This window comes from Phascolarctos cinereus, unplaced genomic scaffold, assembly GCF_003287225.1.
Source record: "Phascolarctos cinereus isolate Bilbo 61053 unplaced genomic scaffold, phaCin_HiC Scaffold_2;HRSCAF=192, whole genome shotgun sequence".
In the NCBI taxonomy this organism is placed as follows: domain Eukaryota; kingdom Metazoa; phylum Chordata; class Mammalia; order Diprotodontia; family Phascolarctidae; genus Phascolarctos; species Phascolarctos cinereus.
Genome location: NW_027555625.1, coordinates 104,245,973 through 104,272,484, shown reverse-complemented (window position 1 = coordinate 104,272,484; position 26,512 = coordinate 104,245,973). Strand labels below are relative to the sequence as shown.

The following is a 26,512-nucleotide window of genomic DNA, read 5'->3' as shown; positions in this document are numbered from 1 at the left end:
ATGATAGATGATACTGAGCCTCTAAGGTAAGGTATTTGATTTTGACTTCAAAAGTTTTACTTTTGGAAGTTCCTCTAAGACTTTAATAGAATTTAAATGTGATTTTTTTAAATGAGGCTATACTCTAGAGAGCTGTAGCCTTATAGCTAAGAAACATAAAGCATGAATAATCAGTTTAGAAAAATGAGGACATTTTCATTACAGTGTGAAGAACTAGGAATAGTTTTAATCGTAGATCGCTTTGACTAAATTAACTTAGGGTCACACATATCAAGGCCAATTTTCAATTCATGAGAGGTTTCCTTCTCACTTCTTCCAAGAGCTTACACCCAGTTGCTAATTACAGAAGAGACAAAAAGGAATGGACCAGAGAAGATTCTTAACTGCTGCTCTTGCTACTACTGTAATGAGAAAAACATGTTCCAGATACCACCCAGGAGGTGGCTGCCTATTGAATTGTAAAAAGACTTACCTCAGAGGAAAATCAAATCATAGGAGAATTTAATCAGTGATTCACACACAACTGGATAAATTGAACCCAGAAAGATAATTGCAATAATTCCTGTTCTGATGCAAAGCTCTATTGGTCAATTTTCCATGAGTAATAAAAAAAAAAAGCAAGACTAATAATCTTTGGAATTGATAAAGAACAGAAATTTGTATGAAAAGAGTTAAAGTAGAGATTTTGAAATAACCATCTGATGATGATCTTTCTTCAAATTTGCTTTCAATACATCTACTTGCCCCATAGCAAACTTCCTTTCAGATATAGGGACCCCTCAGCAGAATGTTGGAGAGGTAAGAATCCTAAATAAAGAGTGGTAAAAGAAATGGTGATAATGGTACTCAACAACACTTATTCTCCAGACAGGTGGGTTGGTGTGCACTATTGTACAACTGAAGGATTAATGCACAAAGTACAAAAGAGTTGCAGATACAAAACTGACTCACTGATCAACTATAGAGGTTAGCAAGTGATAGCTTTCTACGAGGTTTTTCTGTTGCACAGTCAAGTAATACAGAGCTAGGTCATCACACTTAGCACTTTATTCACCTGTGATTATCATATTTAATTAGTAAGAACTAATTTGCTCAATGGGATTACCCTAGCAGCCCCAAAGAGCTAATATTAACAAAACAACAACAACAAAAGGAGCTGTTAAGCCCCTTTTCACCAGTAATAGAACATTATTTATTATTTATAATTAATCCTCATAACACCCATGTGTATGTGAGCAAGAATCGCTATCACATTTTCTCCACTCTCCCAGGGTTTTATAACAAGACCACAAATGTAATGGGAAACTGGATAGTTTAAAGAATATGAAATTGATCTATTTTGTGACAGGTCCTTGCTTCCTGTGAAATAGAGCATGGAGATAGGAGAGTGGTTGTAAGCATGGAAAATCAGTTTTGTCCAAATTTAAATAACACTAAGGCTTAGCACAGAACCTGGCACATAGTAAGTGCTTAATAAATACTTATTGACTAAGGCCTGAAATGTCCACAAGCTTTGAAAGAGATTCATTCCTGAAGTGTGAGGAGCACAATAAACAGATCAATTGGACTCAAAAGACCATGAACTTTGAGAAGTTGTCTCTGACGACTCACATCTTAGCCTTGTAAGGACCTTAGAGGTCACTGGGCAAAATCTCCTATCCTATGCATTTCTAACAGGTGATTACTTTGCCTTTACTATGAGAATTTCAACAACAGGGATTTACCTACCAGTTCAATTTTTAGAGAGCTCTGATGGTAGAAAGTTCTTCCTTGCCTTCTATGTCATTTTCTACCAGTTCGTCTTCATTTTGCCTAATAAAGTTGCAGAGGAAAAAAATAATCAAGTTTCTCTTCCAGATCACAATTCATACAATATTTGATGGCCATTATCATGGCATTCCTCAACAACTCAGTTTCCTTCACTCCACTCTTCATCTGCTATTCCGCCTGGTTTCAACTCCACAAAACAGGATGCCTCCAAGACAGGTGCCTCTGCTTCCCAACCCTACACCCCACTTTCTAGCCTCATTTTATATGTTGTCTCTCTGTCCCCCCCCAATTAGATTGTAAGCTCCTTGAGGGCAGAGGCTTTCTTTTTTAAAATTGTGTCTCTGGCACTTATATAGCACAGTGCCTAACACATAGTAAGTGCTTAATAAATGTGGATTGGATTGGATTGGATTCCTCATATGGCATTATTTCAAGTCATTTCACTCTCCTGGCCAAATTTGTCTGACCCATCACAATAAAAATAATGATAACACATGCATCTGGCACTTTAAGATTTATGGAAAATGTTTACAATAACAACATTGTTTAAAAAAAAGATTTAAAATAGTTAATAACTCTGATCAGTGTGATGAACTAAGCACTATTCCAAAGGACTAATGATGAAGAATGTTACCCACCATCTTGTAGATAGGTAATGGGCTTAGTATGTAGAAGGAGATGTATGTTTTTAGACATGAACAATGTGGGAATTTGTCTTGCTTGACCATATATATTTGTCACAAAGATTTCACTTTTTTTTTCTTCCTTAATAATTGGGGGGGGGGAAGGGGGTGAGAAGAAGAGAAAATAAATGCTTTCTAATTAGAAAATAAATAAATTTTAACAACCAAAAGACTTTCTTTGCAACAACAACAACGGATGTCAAATTCCAACCTAAAAGGTGGCATCTAACACTAAATATAATTTTCCAAATATAGCATGAACAGGATTAGTCTAGGACTATTTATTACCTCTTGTTTTGGACACTAAATATGCACTGATGAAACCTAAAATCACACGATTCTTTTGGACAACCACAACACATTGCTGTGTCCTACTATGTTTGCAGCCAGTTAAAATCCTGGATTTTCACAGAAATTGTTGTTAAATGAAGCTGTCCCCCTTCTCTATGATACTACAATTGATTTTCTCAACCCAAGTTCAAGACTGTACATTTACATTTGTCATTAAAAAACCAACATGGTATAGCTAGCCTTAGAGTTAAGAAGAACTTGTTTAAAATCCAATCTCAGACACTATGTGACTCTGGGCAAATCTCTTAACCTCTCTCAGACTCAGTTTCCTCATTTATAAAATTGGGATTATAATAGGACCTATTTCACCGTGCTTTTGTGAGCTAATGTATTGTGGTAGGGCCAATATCTTAATCTCTCTCCTTTTATGTAGATTAAGCTCGTTTTATTAGAAAGGTATTGAGGCATTACTTGATACTTGGCTGGCTCAGAGGATTAAGGGCTCCAGCTGTTGATATAATTTTCCCATCACCTGAGTATGAAAGTAGCCACAAAAACCTAGAAAGAAGAAAATCTACAATGTTTCCCTGGTGGATCATGATGGATAATACTGGCAAGAGAGCTTTGCTCAGTTCATTTAAACAAAGGTGTCCTCAGTGCTAATGACTTGTTGATTATTCTCCTTCTATAGCTGTTAATTTTTTTATTAACTGTTGAGTGACTTACAAGTGTCTCATTTTCTTACAATATTAAACCAAACTACTGGGGCACTAGGCTGGGTCAGGCCTACCCTAGAATATATATGTATGTAAAAAACTTTGCAAATCTTAAAGTGCTATAGAATTGTTAGGAAATTATTTTTATTGTTATTTCTATTGATTTTCATCTTGTTTGATGTAGCCCATCATTCCAGGCTGTTGAGGGTTTGGGTTTTTTTTTTTTTTGGTTTTTTTTTATCCTGATTCTGTCATCCAGAATATTAGCTATCCCTCCCAGCTTTACGTCATTCACACATTTGATAAGCATGTTTTCTATGTCCTCATCCACACCATTGCCAAAAAATGTCTCTCAGGACAAGGCCAAATCCAGAACCTTGTGGCACAGCATTAGAGATCTCCCTCCTGGTAAACATCAGTCTATTAATCAGCATTTTTGCATCATCATTAATCTAGTTACAAATTTATCAAACTGGGCTGCCATTTAGTCCACATTTCCCCATTTGTCCATGAGGATATGATAAGAGTTCCTCAAATGCCTTGCTGAAAACCAGAAATTAAAGTTCCAAGCTTTCTACATATCTATTAATTTGTGTATTCATTCATCAAACATTTATTTATTAGCACTGTTGTGCAAAGTCTGAAGGAAAATATAAAATTATATATGTATAGGGCATATCCATGCCTTCATGGAACTTACATATAGTAGATGGGAGGAGAATAATACACAGTTACAAATAATCCAAATATATATTATCTTTTAAATCCATAAGAGCTGAAAAGCAATGTGCTATGTGAGACTGAGGGGAAAGTCATTACCAAAAAGAGGGAGGGGAAAAGTATGAGGAAAGTATTTTTGGAGGAAGACTTTAACATCTGAGATGGGCTTTAAAAGGTGCATAGAAATTCAACAATGGAAAATCAGGAAGGAGAATATTACAGATATGGTAACAGAACACACGAAGGAATACAAGCAAGAGGATCAACTTAGCTGAAGTGTAATGTGCATGGACGCTAGTAATATGAAATAAGGCTGAAATATGGAGGCTCTCAAGAGCCTTGAATTCACAGGAAAAAAAAAGGTTTTACTTTACTCAGAAGGAAATAGGGAAAACGTTTGAGTAGAGAAAGGGTAGGTCCAAATCTGTTCAGATAAAAGATTATTCTGGAAACAATATGAAAGATGGATTAGAGCAGAGAGAAAGTGCATGTGGAAGAGATGCTATGAGGCTATCTTAATAGTTCAGGTGAGTGGTACTATCTGGTGCTGACAATGAGAAAAAGCAAAGAGAAGATAGACCTGAGAGATGAGAGGCGCCATCTATGGGGCTTGGTAACTAATTGGATGGAGATGTCCTGAAGACATTTAGAGATGTGGTGATAAAATTCAGAGAGGAGAGCATAATGTCATATTAGAGCTTGAGGGGATTTAGAGGTCATCTAGCTTAACAAAAGAGGAACTGAAGCTCAGAGAAATTAAGTGACTGCCCCAGTGTTACATAGGTAATAAGTATTAGAACCAAGGCTTAAAGCCAGTTCTTCTGACTCCAAATTCAGTGGTCTTTCCACAATACTACTTAAAGATATAAATATATATTGCAATACATATGTGTGGTTATGTGTGTGTATGGATATATACATTATATATGTATGTATATTTTATATATATATACACACACACACACACACACACACACACACACATATATATATATATATATATATATATATATATATATATATATATATATATATATATATATATATCTCACATTCTCATAGCTTTACATTATATCCTTACTCAGATGATTCCCAAAGCTGTGAGATAAAGGCAATAACCAAGAAATAAAGCAGAAAAAAGTTCAAAGACAAACCCTTAAGGAGCACCCACATTAACAAGTTGGAAGGAGAAAAATCCAGCAAAGGAGAAGATAGGGAGAAGAACTAAGAAAGTATAATGTGTCTAGAAAGAAGGTGTTTAACTCTACCAAAAGCAGCAAAGAAGTCAAGTAGGCTGAGTCCTAAAAAGGGGCATTTTTCTTAGACACCTTAAACTGGATGCCCTGGAGGCATCTCAAATTCAAATTCAGTATAGAACTCACTGCCTTTCAAAACAAGACAAAACAAAACCCTGCCCCTTCTGAACTGCAAAGGGCACCACCGCCCAATTATCTGTGCTCAAAAACCTCAGCATCTTCCTAGACTCCTCATTCTCAGTGTCACTCTCATTCACCTCATCTAGCTACCACTTTGCCAAATCTATTCATTCTCTTCTTTATATTTGCACAAACAATCCTATTTCAGCCCCTCTTTACCTCACACTTAGACTACTGCAATAAGCTTCTAACTAATCTCTCTGCCTCAAATTTCTCTCCACTACAATTAATCCTTTGATTTTAATACCCTATTCACTATTTTCATTTTTTTTCAATCCAGTCCAAAGATTGTTTAGTCTTCTTAGCAAATAAACAAAAGAAATGTAAGAGCTTAGGACTTCTGCCTTCTTTCTAGTGTTAGTTACTATCATCCTATTTACTTGAAGAGAGGCCCTATCCCTTCCTTGATCCTACTATTTTCCTCAATATAGGTTTGGGGGAGGAACCCTTTTTTTAGGATTTTTTGCTAACCTTAGCTCATTTTTAATTTAAGCTTTGAAGATTCTCCAAAAATTCTTCTGCATTTGTGCATATTCCAGGTGTCCATCTTTAGAGAGATTTGACTACTTGTGAACAGGATAGCTTCTTCATGAAGATGGAACCATATTTGGCCTCAGCACCCTACATTGGAGAGACAATCTCATGTAATGGAAAAAGTCAAAAGACTTGAGTTCATATTCCATTTCTGCTCCTTATTGTCTGTGGGATCCAGGGTGTTATTTAACATCTCTGAGCCTGTTTACTCATCTATGAAATAATAATAATTACACTACCAATCTCAAGAGAAAGATGCTTCATAAACTTCACAGTGCCATATGAGTTGTTATCTTAATCAATAATAATAAAAAGTTATTCTGTGAATAGACAGGATCAGAGTTGGGGGGGGAAGTCCTATATCCAGTTGTTTTCAGAGGAAAAGGAGTTTGCTCAACAATCTTCTGAATATCTATCACCAGCCACAGTAAAAGGCTCAAATATATCTCAGCATCAAAGGTTAATATGGATATACACTGAGAAACTCTGAGGCAAAATTTTGTCTTATTCCTAACAATATCATTTTGCTTTTTCAGTAACCTCTCCTGTACCTGACTGTTGTTCTTATTCCTTCTCTCCTTGGAACGAGGAACAAAAGTTGTTTCCAACAAATAAAAATACTGGGGAAACAGGAATGGGGAGACCAACCGTACAGAAAACTTTGCTTGTGCTTTTAGATACTATGAAGCTTAGGAACCGTACTTGGCAAACATTACCACAGTGGACAACTAAAAGAAAGTCTACAGAAACTTTTATTTATGGCTTTCTTGCTCCCTCACTCTCTCCCTTTTGCTTTCTCTTTATCTCTCTTCTCTCTCATTCTCCATTTCTCTTCCAATAGATAGGTAGGTAGGTAAGTAGGTAGATAGAGAGAGAGATAGACAGAGAGAAAGATGTGCACACACATCAAAGAGATGATAGTCTACTATGGGAAATTATATATACACAAATAAGTAAATATAAGATGTTCACAGAACAAATACAAATTAATTTCCCAGGGTGGAGTAGACACCACCAACTGGGGAAATCAATAAAGACTGTCTTGAGGAGATGTCATTTGACCTAAAAAAGAATTCCCTCTAAAATATACATTCATCCTTTGCTCGGAGACCTGCAAAGAAAGGAAACTCAATACCTCCAGAAGCAGCCCATTTCATTTTTGGATTGTTTTAATTGTTAGGAAAGTTTACCTGTTCTAAACCCAAATATCACCTATTGCACCTAGTTCTATCCTCTGGGGCCAAGCAGAACATATTTAATCTCTCTTCCATTTTTCAAATATTTGAAGACAGTTATCATTGTCCCCCCCAAAAAATTTTATCTTCTCTGGACAAAACATTTAATCTATAGAATATACTTTTTAAATTTCATGGGCTATAAAAACGTAAAGTATATTTTGTGCCTAATGGCAATTTGCTCTCCCCACCCCTCCCCCATCCCCTGCCCTAACCCACAGGTGGATGTCCCAGAGAATGCTATCTACCCCAGGTTCAAAATACTCTGGCTTTGCACCCACTCCCAAACCATCACCCATGATCCTCTACCAATGTATTTATCTTTCATAACCAGCCAGAAAGGCACAATTAGTTCAAGGGTAAAATAGCAAAGTAAGAAAATAGCAATAAAATATTGACCCCGCTTTCCGCTCTGCCCCATAGAGGGTTCAATATGCATTGTTCTCGGTTTCTGCAGTAACTTTAAAGGGAAACTTTCACAACGTCCGAAGCCCTAGGTGTCTTGCAGATGAAAGAGGATGTCCTTAAATTCCTTGCTGCAGGAACCCATTTGGGTGGCACTAATTTGGACTTCCAGATGAAACAGTATATCTACAAAAGAAAGAGTGATGGCATCTGCATCATCAATTCGAAGAGAACTTGGGAAAAGCTTCTGCTGGCAATTCGTGCCATTGTCACCGCTGAAATCCAGCTGATGTTAGTGTCATCTCATCCAGGAACACTGGCCAGCGAGCTGTTCTAAAATTTGCTGCTGCCACTGGCGCCACACCTATCGCTGAACGTTTCACACCGAGCACCTTCACTAACCAGATCCAGGCAGCTTTCAGGGAGCCTCGCCTCTTGGGGGTCACTGATCCTTGGGCAGATCACCAGCCTCTTACTGAAGCATCTTATGTTAACCTTCCAACCATTGCATTGTGCAACACAGACTCCCCACTTCACTCTGTGGACATTGCCATTCCATGTAACAATAAGGGAGCTCAGTGGGTCTGATGTGGTGGATACTGGTTCATGAAGTCCTACGTATGAGTGATACCATCTCCCGTAAACACACTTGGGAGGTTATACCTGATCTTTACTTCTACAGGGATCCAGAAGAAATTGAAAAGGAGGAGCAGGCCTCAGCTGAGAAGGCAGTGACAAAGGAGGAGTTTCAGGGTGAATGGACTACACCTGCCCCAGAATTCACTGCTACTCAACCGGGAGGTGGCTGATTGATCTGAGGGAGTACAGGTGCCATCTGTGCCCATTCAGCAGTTCCCTGCCAAAGATTGGAGTGCTCAGCTGGCTATGGAGGACTGGTCTGTGGCTCCTACTGCCCAAGCCGCCAAGTGGGTAGGTCACAGAGTGGTTCTTAAGTTTTACCCCACGTGCTCTAATAGTGTTGGTAAAATACTAATGGAAAATAAACATTGGTTTCTTACCAAAAAAAAAATTGACCCCATAAACCTGGGGCACACTTATCTGTAAATACATACACACACACACACACACACCACACACACACACACACAGAAACATACAAACACATACATACACATGCATCAGTGAGAAGAGTGGATGTACATAGGAAACATACCTTACCCAGCCTTAGGTTACCTTTGTTTCTGTAGTTCAGTAGCCCTTTTATTTTTCCTTATACGTTCCTTCTATAGGAACAGAAAAGGTCTCTCCCTCCTCCTTCAGTCAAGAGTTAAAATAGGATAAGTTAATAAGCACCTTAAAGGCAGATAATATGCCTATTAAGCAGATGTAATAGATAGATGTAATAATAAATGATATTTATGTAGTACTTTGATGTGGCCCTAGAAGAGAGGATACCAAACACTTGAGAAAAAAATAGGCTTTATTATTACTGAAAAAAGTAATCAAGAAAATCAGTAACTATTGTTTTCCCATCTCTGCAATATCCTTATGAGAAAAATCTATGTTCATGTGTATTTCAGATCTGCTTATGAAGGTATAAGAAGAGACCAGGCAGTTTTTCGCAGACATATATCAGAAGTTCACTAAGGTCCTATCTCCTTATTAACATCGGTAAAGAAAAGCAATATCGCCTGCCTCTTCCAGAACATCATTTCCCTAAAGCCCCAGCTATACTTCATTTCATTCCCTCCTCTTCTCCACAACCCCAGACAGGTACCATTTCCTTCAACCTCTTGCTCGAATCCTAGAACCAAGAACCAAGCTCACATCAACTCTTGCCATTTTTCCTGGATGGGATGTATCATTCTATTTCCCTTTAGCCCAACTCACCATCCCAGTAATTTTCCAAACCAAAATTTACCTCCCTGATCACCCTTCCCCAATTCTGTTGTTTCCCCCAGAATATAAGGATATAAGTTCTTTCAGAACAAGGGCTGTCTTTGCTTTTGTTGTTTTTATCCCAATTCCCCCATTGCTTAGCACAGTGCATGGCATATAGTAGGCACTTAATAAATGCTTTTGTCATTTGTTTGTGTATTTTTACCTTCATTACTGTTCAGGCATTCAGTTATATCTGATTCTTTGTGACTCCTTGAACCATATTGTCCATGGGATTTTCTTGGCAAAGGATTTTTTTTTTTGCCATTTCCATTTCAGTGGATTAAAGCAAACAGAGGTTAAGTGACTTGCCCACAGTCATACTGCTAGTAAGTGCCTGAATCCGGATTTGAACTCAAGTCTTCTTGATTCCAGGCCCACTGCTCTATCTATTGAGTCACTTAGCTGCTTCTTTTACCAATTACAACATAGTTTGTCATATATTCATATTATTTAAATTATTATTAAATAATGTTTTTAAAAATTATATTCCTAACACAAATCCTTTGTTTGCCCAGAGTAAACCCTAATTTATGACTCCTCTTATCTGTATACATGTGTAAATATGAAAACATATATGTATGTACATATATAGAAATAACATCTGCATATGTGGAAATGTTCTATATTCTAAATAATCTATTACCTTTTTCAAATATGTTGAAACCCTGGAGGAAAAAGAAAGCCTTGTTAATCTTTTCTTTTGCTATTTTATAGTTATTCCATTGTTAGGTCATGTTTATTATCCATTCTGAGTGATGCTTGGTTATTTTTACCAATCTCTAAGTGAAATTTTAAAATTCGAGTTCTTCCTCCTCTAATCTCTCCCTCCTGCCTTCTTAGAAATACACAAAGCATTTCAGCCACTCCCAAGTTCCCTTTCGGAATACCCTTAATGATTCTTAAATATTTGGTTATTCCCCAAACACCGCCCTAAAGATGAACCTTTGGACTCTGTGCTCTTCACTCTGCCAAGTTGAAAACTGCTCATGTGTTTTATTTAACCAAATTCAATGGCAAACTCACATATAGCAAATTATCTGCTAGATCTGTAAGCTTGTCAGAAAACATCAAGACAACAGAGCAAAGCTCAGTATCATCAAGCAGTCTTCCCAGCACTTCCCATAACATTTCTAGAAAAAAAATTTTTGAAATCATATAATCAGATCACACACATGTGTTTGCATAGACATGCTTATGCATGGATAGGAACATTATGAGATACCACTCTTTTTCAATAATGTCAATCGTAAAATTTTCAAGAGCATATACAACTAATAGTGTACTCCTTATTACTCAAAATATTGGACACATTCTGATTTGTCTAAAGAGGGGGGAGAGTAGGGAACAGTATAAGCTTCAGCTGACATGTCACATTCTTAATAAACTGCAAACAATCCAATATTCCTTTATAAATAAACTATCCTACATATGTCATGAAGGTCAACTTCCAAACGAAGAGAGAAAGTATTGTCCAGGAAGATCTTAGGTCTCCTTACTAAGGTGGAAATTTCCTTTCTCTTTGGTAAGTGACCCACTGAAGGACTTTCCCAGGAACTAGGTTGTTTTTTTGTTGTTCACTTCACAGAATTAAGAAAGGCTCTATGGGTAGGCTTTAAAAAGAAGAGCTCCATTTCTAGACTCAGACCCTTACACTGGCTTATTCAGAGTTTGACAGAACTTCTAGCTCACCCACCCTGTTGGTTTTTATAACCTTCAATGTTTATGCTGAATGTAACTACTTTTTCAGAGTTATCTATATATCAAACTTGAATGAAGCCAAATGGAAATTATCACAAACACAAAAACAACCTCACATGGCCAATAAAACTTATAAGGTCAGGATAGTCTTGTGGAAAGAGAATTGAAATGCAAATCAGAAGATCTAGCTTAGATGGGTTTCTGTTGCTTACTACTTTGTGTGATTTTGTACCAGTCGTGTGACCTCACTGGGTTTGCCTCAGTTTCCTCACCTGTAAAATGAAAAAATTATATAAGATGTTCTCTAAAGCTCCTTACACTTGTAATATGTTGGGATACTATGATTCAATTTCAGTATTCTACACTAATAAGATCATTTCTAAACATTTCATAGTGTCCCCCCTAACAGAAAGCACTGAGCATCTGCTGACAAAAAAGGACCAAAACCACAATAATCACCTCCCTCATGGTATAGACATGGATCATAAAGATTGAAAGAAAAAATGGAGAGCATAAAAGAAAAGATCACAGCACATATGCATTGCAGATTTGCCTAGGCCCTACATCTCTGTCTCTGTAGGCATCCCTGAAGAGTCCTACCCACTATTCTTATCTCCACAAACCCCTCAAAGAATTACAGCTCTCTCTAGAAGCCTGTGTCCAGTCTGAGAAACACAGCTAATGTAAGCTATCAGTATTCTGGGAATTGCTTCTCCATTTGGATGTGCTATGAAAGGCTAATTAGCATGTTGTGTAAGACATGGTCTTGTTTTTAGAATGATTCCTTTCACATTAACATGCTGAATTTAAATATTCCAGTATTTGGAGGAGTGTGTGTGTGTGTGTGTGTGTGTGTGTGTGTGTGTGTGTGTGTGTTCTAATTCTATTAAGAAAACAAAAAGGCACAATGTCCAAATTGGCCACAAGAGGGCAGCTACAACATGGATTTAGGAATACCTGAGTAAGTTTAGCCTTCCAAAAAGGCCTTCACCATATATATGCCTTTCACTCAAATTTCAACCCACTACCAACATTTATTTCAGAGCTGTTCTAGTAACATTTTTTAAATTCCTGTTTTTAAACAAGTCCTTTTCAGTCTTCTTTTTTTTGGAACAAGTGTGTCCCTTTTTAGGACTTTATAAAGAAGATTGCTATCTAGAAAGATCTTTGGAGACTAATAAATTACTTGACAATTTTGGGAAAAAACCAGGAGATGTTTTTATTTTAATGATGTTTGACCCTGGATAAAAATAAAATGATAATAGTTATTTTATTTCCCTGAATTCAATAGAGAATTTTCTTCTAAGAGTTTGAGGGCTTTTGCCAAATATTTTCATCAGTGCTTAGTCATTTTTTATCCTCATCTTAATTTCCTAAAAGCATCCAAGATCAAATTTATTAGGAAATTTATCACTGAACTAAAGAGTGGGAGGTCTGTGAGCAGGAAAATAGAGATTATTAATGACACCTAAATATACTATCCTTTTGGTTTTATGTTGATGCATAATTGAATTTATTATTTTACTCTCTTAAAAGGTATAGCTATAAATTAAATGACTAATTTTAAATGTATACATTAAATTTTTATGCCCACAGTTCTATTCACTAAAAATCAATGGCAGCTTCTTCCAGTATTAGTCTATTGTTTTTGTGTTTTCCATGTACTTTAAAAACTTAAAGGAATTCTCATGGAACACAAATGTCATATACTATCATAGGAATTAGAGCTCAAAGAAAATTAGAAATGCTCGATTCTACAAATGAGAGAAACTGGGGGCCCTACAGAGGAACAGTGACTTATTTAAGGTCACAAAAATAATAAGTAAAAGAGAATACAGTCAATCTGAAATCTGATTCTAATCCAAAGCTCCCAATGCTAGGCTGTACCAAATAATATTTAGGTACTTGGAGGAAGGAAAGAGTCCTTGAAAATAACTGCCATTTCAAAATCACTGGTATTTTCTTTTTTTACTTAAGGACATTCAAAGAATCCTTCCTCACAACAGACCTTAACGCCCAATCTCATGGTCCCTTATTTACTTCTCTTTAGTCCTTTTGAAATTGTTTCTCCATCAGTAGCACTTGGGTTGACTTTCCCCACTGTAAAAGTGAGTGTATTGGATTCTCAGAACCATCTAGGACCTACTCTAATTGATAACAGGTGAATCAAACCAACCTTAAAATGCTGCCTGAATCTATTTCACTGCCAGTGACCATGATATAATATAAGGAGTGGGATGATAACCCTGAAAGAGTACTGACTTCTGACTGCTGAGAGCCAAGTGTCTTTGAGCAGATGAGACTGGCAGATCAAGCTCACCTCTGCACAATGAAATTCCTTATCTGTGAAATGGGTTATAATTATACCTACATCACAGGAAGAATCAAATGTGAAAGTGTAAGATGTTCTTCAAATGTGAGATGCTATTATTGATATCAGTGTTTATAACTTCCTTCCCTGTTCCAGAAAACAGACTGGATACAGCCAAATGAGGTAGCCCTACCTACTGTCTGAACTCTACAAATCAGGCAACATGCCTATAGCCAGGTAACTATTGTTATTGTTTATTCCTACCCTTCATGTTCCTTGTGGGGTTTTCTTGGCAAAGGCATTGGAGTGGTTTCCCATTTCCTTCTCCAGCTCATTTTACAGATGAGAAAACTGAGGCAACCAGGGTTAAGTGACTTGTCCAGGGTCATACGGCTAGTATCTGAGGGCGAATATAAACTCAGGTCCTCCTGACTCCAAGGCCAGTACTCTGTCCACTGAGCCATCTAGCTGCCCAATCCAGACAGAAAATACATATTTTTTTTGGTGAGGCAATTGGGGTTAAGTGACTTGCCCAGAGTCACACAGCTAGTAAGTCATGTGTCTGAGGTCAAATTTGAACTCAGGTCCTCCTGACTCCAGGGCTGATGCTCTATCCACTGCGCCACCTGGCTGCCCCAAGAAAATAATCTTAATAATTATTTCATCAATAAATATTTGTTAAGCAGAAGCAGACTAGAAAAACGGAAAGAAGGCTGGAATTGGATTCAGGTAACCTGGGTTTGATTTCTGACTCCACTTAGTACCTATGTGACCTTGGACAAATCAGTTAACTAAATCACTTAATTTCTTTGAGCTCCAGGGTCCTCATTTGTAAAATGAGGGGTTTAGGCTAGATGGCCTCTAAGATCAGTCAGTCAATCAACAAGCCTGCTATGTGCAGAGCTAGAGCTAGAGCTAGACACTGGATGGGAGCGGGGGGTGCAAATGCAAATAATGAAACAATTCCTCCCCTTAAGGAATTTATATTCCATGGAAAGGTAACAAGTACATACATAAATGTATGCAGAATACATACAAATAAATGCAAGGTAGGTAGGAGGAGGCCCTGGCAGTTCTAGGGATCAGGAATGGCTTCATGTAGAAGGATGTGCTTAAGCTTCATCTTGAAGGAAGAGACAGAACCTATTGGGGGAAGCAATCAGGGAGTGCATTCAGATATAGGGGCAGCCAGTACAGAGGTAAGGACATGGGGGATAGGGTACCATGCATGAGGAACAAAGAGAAAGCCACCTTGGTCAGATTGTAGAGGGCAGGACAGGAAATAATGTATAATGAGTCTGAGAAAAGGGGGTGGCCAGGTTCTGAAGGGCTTTAAAAGGTATGCAGAGGAGTTTCTATTTATCCTAGGGCTGCGGAGAACAACTGCAGTTTATTGGAAAAGGTTGTGATGTGGTCAGACCAATTCTTTATGGAAATCACTTTGGCAACTAAGTCGAAGAGTGGGGAGAGTCTGGAGTCAGAGAGAACAATTAAGAGACGGTTGCAAAAGTCTGGGAAACAGATGATGAGGGCCTGAATGAGGGGAATGGTGTCTATGTGAGCAGGCAAGGGGTCCAGAGACATCCTGGAGATAAAAATGGCAAGATTTGGTAACTGGATAAGTGAGGTGAGAGAATGTGAGGACTCAAGTATCATCCTAAGGTTATGAACCTTATGAACTGTGACTAGAATAGTGATTCCTCCAAGAAAAATAAGGAAGTTTAAAAGAGAAAGGTATTATGAGGGAAATATTATGAGGGAGTTTTGGTTTGGTTTGGTTTGGGAAGCTTAGTGGCACAGTGAATAGAATTCTAGACCTGAGTTCAAATCTTGCCTCATACACTAACAACTGTGTGACCCTTGTTATTCAGGCATTTTAGTCATGTACAACTCTTTGTGACCCCGTTGCTGTTACTGTAGTTTTTTAGAGCTAGTCTCTTCCAGTTAAAATCTATGATCCTAAGATCTAATTTGCAAGGCTCTGTTCAAGTTGCTGAAAGACTAATTCACATGCAAGTTGTATTTCAAAAGTTTCTTTGTAACCTGGCTGTTTGGAATTTAAAATGTATTTTGCTTTAAAAAACAATACTATAAATAATTACTAGCCTCCCCAACTGGGCCACAAAAGCCCTTTTAACCTACAATGTAGCTAAAATAATGCCATAGTTTAGCTATGTTGTAAGCTGTTCATTCTTACTTAATGGAGCTGTGCTTTCATCAGTGTAGTTATTGACCTTATATGCCTCCCTCATGCAAATCTCATCCGTGTTCTCCTATATAATCTCCACCAACATCCCTCAGATTTTCTTTCAGGTATCTTTTAAATTGAAGTTAAGCAGACTTTTCAGTTACCCTTTCAAAATACATCAGGACTATGGTGACAAAGGAATCTTGCAATCTTGTTATGCCATATTATAATGGTCTTATTGTCAATTTTTTACACATACTAGCAATTTAATGTTAATTTATAAGATTGTTTTGATGGGAAAGTTAATGTTGCAGTATAACCCACAAAACACATTTATAATTGATTTATGTATGCTAAACAGTGTGATGAATTAGATGTACACCTTTCAATGCATGCAATCATATCTTAGTCATCAAAACATGCAAACATCTGTCCCCTCCAAGAACAAACCGCCAACTGACTTCTAAGGTTCCTATAAGCATCTTTGATGTCAGTGCTCAAGACAAAGTCCCCTCTCTGTCCAGCTGGAAGCCACATTTCTCCCTCCAAGGTGGTTGTCTACAAGTCTCCATCAATCAGCACCGCTCTCAAGCAAACACAAGGATGCTCAAGTCTCAAGTGTAAAGAATTCAGGACCAGATCACCGTCTCAGCCTGTAGTGCTCTGAAGGCTAGAGATGCCAGCGAGTTACTTACAGTTTTTGTTTTCCAGTTAATCTGATTCATAGCTTATTACATAAACTACTGATAAAATCATTTATAATACTTTTCCATTGCTAGTCCATTCTCTCAGCAGTTTCCCGTATTATGTTTATCAGTTGTTTAAGAACACACACATGCCATTTACTACATCATATCACATAACTACTTTTCCCAGTATTGAAAAACAACCTATTCAAAACAACTCAATCATAAAATGGAGGCTGAAAAGAAAACGGAATTAGTTATGCTAAGTTGACAAACATTCCTACTATCTTACTAAGGTGATAAAACTCATTATTACTACATGCAGCAAGAAAAGAAAGCAGGGATGATGAAAATTTCTACTCCTTCCTAGCCAAGTTGCCATAGCTCCCAGCACAAGGCTCACAAGACTTTGCCACAGTGCCCTGACAAGTGTGTGTGTGTGGCAACATATTTGCTCCCTGTTATGACTGCCATCTTGTACCTTGCTTCCCAGTCAGGATGCAGGCACAACCACTCCATTGCCCCAGCCCTGTGGTCCTATCACCATGGTACCTTGTTTCCAAGCCCCAACCTCTCTGCAGGCCCCCAAAGGGCTGAGGGTTGTACTCTCTGGGCAGCTACATGTGCCAGCAGACTGTCTGCTGCACTACTTCCACCCGCCCCATTCTCAAATTGTTTCTGTTCCAAGTGAAGAAATTCCGAATTATGGCTCTTCCCCCCAGGTCACCTGGCACATAGCAAAATAGGAACACTTCTCAGTCTTATTGACTGACCACGGGAGAGCCAACCTCCCCGTCAAGAAGACCAGATATCCAGTGACCAGTCTATGTCCCAAGGCAACACTCTAAGCCTATAAAAGGGAGAAAAGTTGCTGATTCACATTAGCAGAAGAAGAAGCCTCTATAGAAATTCCCTACAGCAATAAATCACAGTATCACAGGTCCAAACAAAAACAAATGAAGTATATGTGCACAGAAACATGGGCATACCACACACCACATACACACACACACACACACACACACACACACACACACACACACACAGTGAAAGAGAGCAAGAGTGAATGATGGAAAAAGCTTTCCTCAGTGCATTCTCCGAAGTTTAGTGGCTCAGTCATTTTTCAGTTGTGTCCGACTCTTTGTGACCCCATTTGGAGTTTTCTTGGCAGAGACACTAGCGTGGTGTCTCCCTCTCCAGCTCATTTTACAAAGGAGGAAACTGTGTCAAATAGGGTTGAGCAACTTGTCCAGGGTCATAGACCTAGTAAGTGTCTAAAGACAGATTTGAACTCAGGAAAATTACTCTTCCTGATTTCAGGCTCTATCCACTGTACCACCTAGCTGCTCCCATTCTCCACATAGCTGTCAAAATAATCTTCCTAAAGCATATTTTGACCAAGTCACTTCTTGTTCGAAACCTGACCATGGCCCCACATTACCTCCAGAATAAAATATATACTCCTCAGCCTGGCTTTTAAGGCTCCATGATCTGACTTCAACCTACCTTTCCAACTTTATTCCATGTTGCTCCCCCTTCACTTATTCCTGTAAACTGATTATTACTTTTAATGCAAATTTAGATTTGATCTCCTGCATTCACCAAAGCAAACAAACAAAAACTATTTTTCAAAACCTTTTCATCCCCACTTTTCAAAAGCTTTATCTTCTATCAAGACTCAGTTAGGCATTAGCTATATCATGAAGCCTTCCCTGATTCCTCCCCCTCACCCCACTACTCATGTAATTTTCCTCCTTTATATGTGTATACATTGTATCCCCCTTATAGGAAGTAAGATCCTTGAAAGTAGAGAACATGCTATTTTTATGTCTTTGTTACATGTTATTACTCTGAGTGAAAGTTGCTGAGGGTCAAATTTTGGCTCAATATATGGTAAAACTTCCTAATAATTGAAACTTTCCAAAAATGGAATGGACTGCCTTGGAATATAATGGGTTTCTTTTCATTGAAGTCCCTCAAGCAAAAGTTGGATAAATACTTGTTAGGTAAGTTATAGAAGGGATTCTTACTCAGGTATGAGTTAGATTAGGCAGATACTGAAGTACCTTCTAACTGAGAACTTGTGATTCCATGATTTTAAGTAAGTCAGGAATCACCTATATAAGACACTATCCCTGACCGTAAGGAGCTTATATTCGATCTGGGTAGATAAAACATGTACAAATGAAAAGATAATTAATGATATCAGGCAGTATAAGGTAAGTTGCAAATAATTAGTACAGTGCTATAATAGCACAATAGTGCTGATACTATCTGCATTCCTTAAAGCATAATAGGTAACAATGCTGATATTACTACATAAAAGAGCAAATAAACTGTGAATACTATGAGCAATATCCATTCTCCACTGTGGATCTGAGTCAAAGTTATCCTCCTAAAGAAGTCAAGTTATATAAACCCTGTAAAAGTTTTGGACTTTGGGGACAAGGGGATAAGTATTTAATCAAAAGGAATTCTTGTACAAGTCACAGCCCAGGACCACCCAAGCTCTGGACTCACACAAACTTGTGTCTGAGTTTGAGTAATGACCAAAAAGGGAAGTTTCTCTTTGACTTACTACATCTTTACCCAGAGCTTTCTCTGGGAAATCTCCAAATGGGATCAAGCCTAGGTTTTAATAAATATGCCAGGGTCCGCAGCTTCTACACAAGCACTCAAGGTAACAAATTCATATCAGGTAGAGGACAGTTCTTAATTTCATCCAACAGAAAATGAAGAAGACACGCTGGACTCACAGGAGCCCACAAGCAGATTCAGAAAGTACATAACACACTCATAGTGGTCCATAAGCTACCCTCAGAAGGAAACTGAACTTGGACTTGCCAGTAGGGCAGTATTCCAACATTCCAATAAATCCCTGGCTGTCCCACAGGGACCTACCCACAAAGTTGCTCCCAGACAAATATTTCTACCCTGTTGTTTGGACTCCCTGTACATAGGAATCACACAAGAACTGCAGGACAGGTCACTTCTTTCCCATTAGACCTACACTATCTAAATAACTTAATGTGATAGTAGGGGACAATGTATAGTTCTTCTCCCCCATGACATGGCACTAGTCCTTACTCCTCTTTGTCTACTGGGGTCATGTGAGCAATCTTCTTCTTTCTACAAAAGGCACATAATTCAAGAATTCCTATTCTCTTTCTAATAGGTCCAATACAAAACTCTTAAACCAGGTGTTACTCTAGAAACAACCCACAAGAAATTTTCCTTTTTTACTAGAAAACTAAATTCTGAACTCACATTGCCTGGGAAACTACCTCTTCCTCTAACCACTAGGCAGTGATTAAGGAACACTTTTCATAAACTCTTCTTTCGTGGCACATGGGTGAAAAAGTTGTTGGTGAACACATATAATTCCTATGCACTTCTGTCCCATGTCAGCTAATAACAGCTACTGGTGAGAAGAAACATAGAACCCTACCCCACCCCCATGCCCATGCATAACCCCTTCTTCACAAAGTAAAAAAAAAAAAAAAGATCAAGTAGGTATGTTATCTTATTTTTATGGCAGCAGTTCTCAAAGTGTGTACCACCCTTTTGGGGGTGAGGGGTAAAGTCAAAACAACTTTCATAATAATACTAAGATGTCATTTGTCTATTAAAATACTCCTCCGTTTTCCAACTATATATCTGCATGAGGCCAGATTTTCTTCATATACTTCAACCAAAATAATACATTGCAACCAATCAAATTCAGAAGAAATCATGACAATCAAACTATTTTCCATTAAGCCATACTTTAAAGAGATTTGTAAACATATATAAAACAATGCCACTCTTCTCACTAATTTTTTTGTTCTGGAAATATATTTTCATTAGAAATATGTTATTTATATTAACATGTAACAGGCTTATTATTTTAAGTAAATTAATAAACATTTTAAAATTTTGTTTTAATTTCTAATATAGTAAATATCAATGGATATAATCCACATAAACAAAAGCTCTTTGGGGCCCTCAATACTTTTTAAGAGTGTAAAGGAGAGTGGAACTTTCAGGAGTCAAGATGGTGGAATAAGCAGTAAATGGCTGTAGCTTTCCCATATTCACCTCCAAACAACCAAACAACCATAAAGTAGCACCCCAGAACAAATCTTGGAACAGCAGAGTCAGCGGAAAGATGGGGTGAAGCAATCTTTTAGCCTGGGAGATTTGGAGGATCAGCAAAAAAGGTTCATCTCACTCAGGTGAAAGGGGAGTGCATTCTAGGACAGGAAGTACCCCAGCAAGCCCTACCTCAGCAAACCAGCAAGAGATCCCAAGCCCCAGTGTAATGAAGACAGCAAACAACAACACCAGGAACTTCACACACACACACACACACACACACACACACACACATGCCTTATCATAGCCTGGGGAATCAACAGACATCAGCTTAGAGAACCACCACTTGTGTTAGAGCAGCCCCAGGCAGGCAGACGTCCTCCAGAGGCCAGACTTCCACATGTTTCAGTGGAGCCCTGGGGAAAAGGAGGAAAAACTCCACCTGGCCTCAGCACATGCCAGACACCACCTCAGAACCCCAGCTCAGCCCCAGGAGAGTTGCCAGACCCCAAGAGCCTCCAGGAATACCAGCCATGCCCCACCCCATCCCCTCAATACAGCACCAGACATAAGGGTCCCCCAGGGGCCTCAGGGCAACATCAGCTCAGCATCAGGTAGACAAGCAGGGCCTGCAGTCACTGAAACAAGAAGCCTGAGACAGAGCCCCTTTCACTCTGGGAGCAGAGATCAAATTTAAAAGACAGGGAAAAGACACATACACATTAAAAAAAGAGCAAAAAACAAAATAAAACAAAAAAAGAATCTGATCATAGAAAGTTATTATGGTGGCAGGGACCACCAAGACACAAATTTAGAAGAGGACAACAATGTCAAAACAGCTATAGGCAAAACCCAGAAAAAGCTCATGGAAGAACTCAAAAGGGAGATAAAAATCATATAAGAGAATAGAAGAAAAATTGGAAAAAGAAATGAGGGTGATTCAAGAGAATTATGAAAAAAGAATCAACTGCTTGAAAAACTGCTTCAAAAAGTAGAACTGACCAAATGGAAAAGGAAATGCAAAAATCCACTGAAGAAAACAGGTCCTTAAACAGTACAATTGGCCAAATGGAAAAGAAAGTACAAAAGCTAATTGAGGAAAACAATACCTTAAAAGTTAGAATTGGGCAAGAGCAAGCTAATGACTCTAAGAGACATCAAGAATCAATCAGACAAATTCAAAAGAATGAAAAAAATAGAAAAAAATGTAAAATACCTCACGGGAAAAACAACTGACCTAGAAAATAGATACAATATCAGAATCATTGGACTACCTGAAAGTCATAATCAAAAGGAGGACTTGGACAGCATCTTCCAAGAAATTATCAAGGAAAACTGCCCTAATGTCCTGGAACCAGAGGGCAAAATAGGCATTGAAAGAATCCACCAAAATGAAACTCCAAAGAACATTGTAGCCAAATTTCAGATCTATCAGGTCAAGGAAAAAATGCTATAAGTGGAAGAAAGAAACAATTCAATATTTGGGGAGTCACAATCAGGATCAGACAAGACTTGGCAGCTACAACATTAAAGTATCAGAGGTCATGTAACATGATATTCTGGTGGGCAAAGGAGCTAGTTGTTCAATGAAATAGTTCAAGTCTTCATAAGGAGAAGATCAGAACTAAACCAAAAATTTGACCTCTAATATCAAGACCCAAGAGAAACATAAACAGATAAAAAAGGAAAAGAAAGAATAAAGGATTCAATAAAGCTAAACTGTTTACATCCCTACACAGGAAAATGATACTTGTAACTCTTGAAATTGTACCACTAACAGTACAGATTGAAAGAATATGCATAGAGAGGGTATGGATATAAAATGAATTTGAGAGAATAGTATTAAAAAAAATTAAGGACCATCAGCAAGCATTATATGTAATGGGGATAAGCTAGATCTAGATATCTAGCTAGATATAGTAATCTACTGTTTGACAAACTGATCCAATCATTCTGGAGAGCAATTTGGAACTATGCCCAAAGGGCTATAAAAATGTGCATACTCTTTGACCCAGCATTTTGTGGGTGGTATCCCAAAGAGATCATAAAAATGGGGAACAGACCCACATGTACAAAAATTTTTATAGCAGCTCTTTTTGTGGTGGCAAAGAATTGGAAATTGAGGGGATGCCCATCAGTTGGGGAGTGGCTGAATATATGAATGTAATGGAATACAATTGTGCTATAAGAAATGATGAGCAGGTAGATTTCAGAAAAACCTGGAAGGACTTACATAAATTGACGCTGAGCGAAATGATCAGAACCAGTATAACTGTGCACAGTAACAGCAACATTGTGTGATGATCAACTATGAATGACTTAGCTCTTCTTAGCAATATTCTAATGCTAATCAACTGTGAAAAAATTTATCCACGCTCATCAATACAGTGATCCATGACAATTCTGAAAAATGCTATCCACCTCCAGAAAGAGAACTGACGAACTTTGCACATTGAAACATTTTTCCCACTTTCTTCATTTTTTTTTCTTTTTCAACTTGCTAATATGGAAATAGGATTTGCTTGACTTCACATATGTAATAAGTTTAATACTGCTTACTTTCTCTTTAGGTAGAGGAGGGTCTGGAGAAAAACCATTTGGAACCCAAAACAAATAAATAAAAAAATGTTAAAAGAAAAAAGAATTGCATCCCTGATCAATAGAATAACCAAAGATGATTTCAGAGGACCGTGATGAAACATGTTGCCTTCTTTCAGACTGAGAAGTGATGGACTCAGAATGTAGACTGAGACATATTTTTTGACATGACTAATATGAGGATTAGTTTTGTTTTACTATGTGTATTTGTTATGAGGTCTGCCCCTCACAATGGGCATGGATGGGAAAGGAAATGTATTTTTGTTCATTGAAAAATAATAAATACATTTTTTAAAAATCAAAAAAATTAAGGGATGAGAAAGAAGAGTACAATGGGTGCAGAAGGGAGAGGTAGAATGGAGTATTATCTCACATGAAGAGGCGAGAAAGACCTGTTACAGTGAAGGAGAAGAGGAGAGGGGTGAGGCAATGGGCATTACTGGAACCTTACTCTCATTATTATTGGCTCAAGGAGGGAATAACATACAGAATCAGATGAACAGCAAAGTAGGAGGGGAGATGATTAAGTAAAGGAGGAGGGGACTAACAGAAGGGAAGGCAGATCAGGGGAGGTGGTAAACAGAAGCAAAACACTGGTGAGTTGGGAGAGGGTGAAAGGAGAGAGAGGACAAACAGGAGGAAGAATTGGATAGGGGGAAATACACAAGTAGTAATCATAACTATGAATGTGAATGGAAAGAACTCTACCATAAAACAAAAGTGGATAGCAGAGTGGATCAAAAACCAGAATCCTACAATATATTTCTTACAAGAAACACACTTCAAGCAGAGATACACACACAGAGTAAAGGTATGGAGCTGGAGCAGGATCTGTTGTGCTTCAGCTAAAGTAAAAAAAAAAAAAAAGTAGGAGGGGCAGCTAGGTGGTGCAGTGGATGGAACATTGGCCCTAGAGTCAGGAGGACCTGAGTTCAAATCCTGCCTCAGACATGTAATACTTCCTAGCTGTATGACTCTGGGCAGGTCACTTAACCCCAGTGCCCTAAAAAAAAAAAAGTAGGGGTAACAATCCTGATCTTAGACAAAGTTAAAAGCAAAAATAGACCTAATTAAAAGAAATAAGGAAGGAAATTACATCTTTCTAGAAGGTACCATAGTCAATGAAACAATCATATCAGAAGAGCAAAGCATAGTCTACCTGTCAGACCTATGGGGAGGGGAGGAATTCATAACCAAACAAGAGATAGAGAGCATTAAAAAATGTGCAATAGATCATTTTGATCATATTAAATTGAAAAGTAGTACAAACAAAACCAATGAACTAATATTAGAAGGAAAGTAGAAAGCCAGAAAACAATCTTTACAGCAAGTGTCTCTGACAAAGGCCTCATTTCTCAAATATGTAGAGAACTGAGTCAAATTTATGAGAATACAAGCCATTTCTCAATTGATAAATAGTCAAAGGTTATGAACAGGAAGTTTTCAGATGAAGAAATAAAAAATATCTATAGGCATATGAAGAAATGCTCTAAAGCATTTTTGATTAGAGAAATACAAATTAAAACAACTCTGAAGTATCACCTCATACCAATCAGATTGGCTAATATGACAAAAAAGAAAATTGATAAATGTTTGAGAGGATGTGGGAAAATTGAAACACTAATGTTGGTGGAGTTGAGAACTGATCCATCTGGAAAGCAATTTGGAACTATGCCCAAAGGGCAATCAAATTGTGTATACCCTTTGATCCAGCAATAGCACTACTAGGTCTATATCCCAAAGAGACCATAAAAAGGGGAAAGGACCTACATGTGCAAAAATATTTATAGCAGCCCTATTGGTGCTGGCAAAATATTGGAAACTGATGGGATGCCCATCAATTGGGGAATGGCTGAACAAGCTGTAGCAAATGAATGTAATGGAATATTATTGTGCAATAAGAAATGATGAACAGCACATTTCAGAAAAAAACCTAGAAAGGCTTGTACAAACTGATGCAAAGTGAAATGAGCAGAACCAAGAGCACAGTGTACACAGTTTCAGCAACATCACGTGATGATCAGCTATGAATGACTCAGCCTGTTTCAGCAACACAACAATCTAAGACAAATTCAAAGGATTCATGAAGGAAAATGCTATCCATATCCAGATAAAGGACTGATGGATTCTGAAAGCAGGTCAAAGCATATTTTTTTCACTTGCTTTACTCTTTCTCATGTTTTTTTTCTTTTGATCTATTTCTTCTTCCACAATTGTGATAAACACGGAAATGTTTTATATGATAGCATATGTATAAACTATATCAAACTGCCTAACATTTTCAAAAGAGGGGAGGAGAGGGAAAGAGGGAGAAACATTTGGAACTCAAAATCTCATAAAAATGAATGCTAAAGATTTTCTTGATATGTAATTGTGGGGGGGAAATACAATACTATTTTTTAAAAATAAATAAAATATTTTTAATTTAAAAAGTGTAAAGGAGTCCTGCATGGAAACAATGGACATGAACTTGGACAGACTTTAAGTGATAGTGGAGGATAGGAGCAACTAGGTGGCACAGTGAATAGAGTACTGGCCCTGGAATCAGGAGGACCCAAGTTCAAATCCGGCCTCAAACACATCATACTCACTAGGCGTGTGACTGTGGGCAAGTCACTTAACCCCGATTGCCTCACCTAAAAAAAAAAGAGAGAGAGAGAGTGGAAAATAGAAAGGCCTGGAGTGCAAGGGTCCACAGCATCACAAGGAGTTGGACACAATTGAATGACTCAACAATAACAAAAAGAGTCCTGAAACCCCCAAAAAAAATTGAGAACTGCTCTTTCTTGATACCCAGCATCAAGAAGTGGCTCCATCAATGAGTCTATCATCCCGGTTCCTAGTCAAACAAACCATCTTGGGGATGGCCCCAATCACTGAAATCCAGCCCCTAGGAAGCATCCCAGGATTTTTCCAACCAAAGACTCACTGCCCTGTCAGTTCATCAAGTTGATTGAGAAACTACCCTTATCAAACCCTTCTTACACTTGTTTATTGATGGGGCTGGGCTAAAGCAGATCACTATAGCTCTAGTTCCTCTATGAGAGCAGTGATAAAATTTATCAGCTTGTGAGCACCATAAATCAAGGGGAAAGCCCACAAATATTAAAAGGGAGATGTGATGTAGGTTCAGTCCACAATCCAAAAGACTCCTTTAAGGAGTAAGATTAAGGGGAAGAGTGAAAGAAAGCAAAGGGAAGGATTTTTAGACTGAAGGCCAAGGTGTTCTGACCTCTACACTAAGACTGAGCAAACTCTCATGATA

At 38.0% G+C, this 26,512-nt stretch overlaps 1 pseudogene; it reads left to right on the top strand.

Moving 5' to 3' along the window:
• Nucleotides 1-26,200, top strand: LOC110215085 (small ribosomal subunit protein uS2 pseudogene; annotated as a pseudogene).
• The last annotated feature ends 312 nt before the right edge of the window (nt 26,201-26,512 follow it).